The sequence below is a fragment of the Camellia sinensis genome, chromosome 9 (genome assembly GCF_055761805.1).
Source record: "Camellia sinensis isolate YWXY chromosome 9, ASM5576180v1, whole genome shotgun sequence".
Taxonomy (NCBI): Eukaryota; Viridiplantae; Streptophyta; class Magnoliopsida; order Ericales; family Theaceae; genus Camellia; species Camellia sinensis.
The window spans coordinates 38,126,045-38,128,761 of NC_138969.1; the positions used below are offsets into that span (position 1 = coordinate 38,126,045).

The 2,717-nt window shown below is 32.5% G+C and overlaps 1 long non-coding RNA gene across 1 annotated transcript; it reads right to left on the bottom strand.

Moving 5' to 3' along the window:
* On the bottom strand, window positions 1–2,409 carry LOC114259720 (uncharacterized). The gene is made up of 4 exons (XR_014339552.1): window positions 2,277–2,409; window positions 1,963–2,036; window positions 615–692; window positions 1–247 (listed from the first exon to the last, which is right to left on the bottom strand). It is a non-coding gene; the product is annotated as an uncharacterized LOC114259720 (long non-coding RNA).
* Between the last annotated feature and the right edge of the window lie 308 nt (window positions 2,410–2,717).

Consider the following 2,717-nt stretch of genomic DNA (forward strand, 5'->3'; position numbering starts at 1 on the left):
TGCAAAAATCATAACTGCATACATGTCACCAAGTTGCCAAAATCTTTCCAATTGTTTTTTCCGTTAGGACCCTTTATTAAGCATCAAAAAATGGGAACAACAACAAAAACAACAACAATGCATTTTATTTTTCTCTAAACATTCATTGGTTATGGAAGCAATCACCATCCAAAATGTCTTCACGGCTGGCGTCACTGTCTATCCTCTAAACTCAAGGTGACTCTATACTTCTAACAAACTTCTTAGCCTGTTATGAGAAAAAAGAACAAAAAAGAAAAAAATTAGCAACCTGACAAAGGAAATCAAGCTTCATTTTCTTGACACTGCCAAAAGTGACCACATTAAATATGATGATAAGCCTACTATTGAGATAGTTGAAAGCAAAAGGCCCCTACGTAACATAGCAAGTAATATTGAGACAGTTTTTTTTTTTTTTTTTTGATCAAATATATGACAATCCATTTTATTCTCTGTTTGATTATATTAGGTATTTGTAGAAAGGCACAAAAGCTTTCAAAAGAAAACATCTTGTCAAATCATCATGTTCTTTCATAAATATTGAAGAAAAATGATGAACAATGTATCAAAACAGGGTAGAAAGATGATGAACTTACATCGTTCTTTAAAGTCTTGATGAAACAATCAAGAGTACTTTTATATGCAGAACAATCCCCCATCATTCTTGACTTAACCTACAGCATTTAATTATGTAGATTTGCATTGTTAAGCCACATGCAGATCAGACCCACTCTCAATCCAAGTATACTTTCAAGGAAGCAAAATTTGAGTAAACCTCACACTTAAGATTGTTAAGAAACAAAATAAAAATCTGTCTACTTATCTCAACAGCTAGGAAGAGTGATATGATCACCGTAAATGGAAATGGGCATATGCAAAGGGGTAAAAAAATGAACAGATAACTACCAAATCCAATGTCTTTGAAAGAGTGTTGCAGCAGAAATTGACAGAGCAGAGTAGCAGGGGGAAAAATGAACTTGTTTAATTCAACTGAGCATATAGCTCTTGACAGAGCGGAGTAGCAGAAAAGGATTTATGTTACCGACTTCATTTGATTGGGAAACAAGGCTTAGTTTCGTTTGGTTTGATTTATCTCAACTATATACCAAGACGTATTTCGAAGTTCAAACCATGTATATCCATACATAACAGAGGATTAAACCAAATTAATATCTAATTGTTAATTTGGCAAGAAACCAACTAACAAAAACAACTAACAAAAACACCAAAATGGTCAAACTGTGGGTTTTTATTTTTTTTGTGTGTATGTAATTTTCCCTAAAAAATAAATAAATAAAAAAATGAAAGAGAAAGTAGATAAGACATCAATTGAAAAAAGAGGGGAGAAAGTGGTCCATGCTTTCAAAGTTGATCCACCCTTTGATAGGAGCATGTGACCATACAGTCATATTAAAATGAAGGACATACATTGCATTCAACATACTAAAACATGTTGGCTTATTAAAAGAAGTGAAATAAGGATGCAACAAAAGAATGAAACATATTATGGCATAGTCTCACAATTCATAACACAACTAGTTGAGGACATGTTCCTCACAGATATCCACAGCTCTCCTTCCTGCCAGCCACTACTACTTGCTGATTTTCAGCTTCAATAAGGGCCGTAAGGTTACCATGCATAACATGCATGACTTATGGATCCAAGATTTCAACTTGCGATTGCATTTCATGTAAATTATATAGGTCCTAAACCACAGATTTAAATTGTATCAAAGACCCACATGCTTGTTTCTCTTTTTTTAATCATGACATATATTATCTCACTTTATAAAATTGCCAAAGCACAATTAGAAGGCATTCAAATTCTTTTTCTTGAAATTCTTACACCATGTTAGGTGCATGTGTATTTTATTTCTCACTGCATTATTCATGACAAAATCTAACACAGTAGAATGATGGCAGCGGATATAAGGAAAGGCTTACATAAGGAATTTCTTTCTCTTTCCCCTTCAAAAGCAGGACCTTTTTCTTCCCAGTATCAGTGCTTCCAGAAATTCCTGAAACAGAAACATCAAAGGTATACAAAACTACTGAAGGATAAATTGATGTAAGTTACTTATCAGTGAAACAAAAACAAAAATTGAAGAAACCAATGATACTCATTCTAGTGTAGTCATCACACAAATTTACAATGAACAGAAAATTATGCATTTTTAACAGGGGAACCGACTATTAATTTGCCTACTCAAAATATGTATATATATAGACGAGTATATCAAGTGATGAAAAGAGCATACCTGTTGGATGAACAGCGTGCAAAGCTCCTTAAAATTTTGAGATTTGTGCGATCTACCACAGAGTTCTAAAGTTGATATATACTAATTCTACAGAGCTATAGAACCTGAAACAAAATTCAAAATCAAAACAAACCCAAAAAAACTGATCAGTACTTGCAAAACAAACTCAAAATCAATTGTTGAAAAAATAAACAAATAAAAATTGAAATCGAAAAGGAAAGAAAAAAAAGAAATTAACCCATTTTGTAAGGGGGAAAATCGAAACATCGATAAAACATACAAACTGTGACAATCTTTTCGAAAATGAAAAACCAATAAAATAAAGTGGATAAAGATAATCAAATGCATCGAATTGAAAGGGAATAAATCGAAAGCTACCACGATGATAAAGGTTGATGTGTGTATATAGTATGTATGTATTGATTTTTAAGGTCAAAAGTG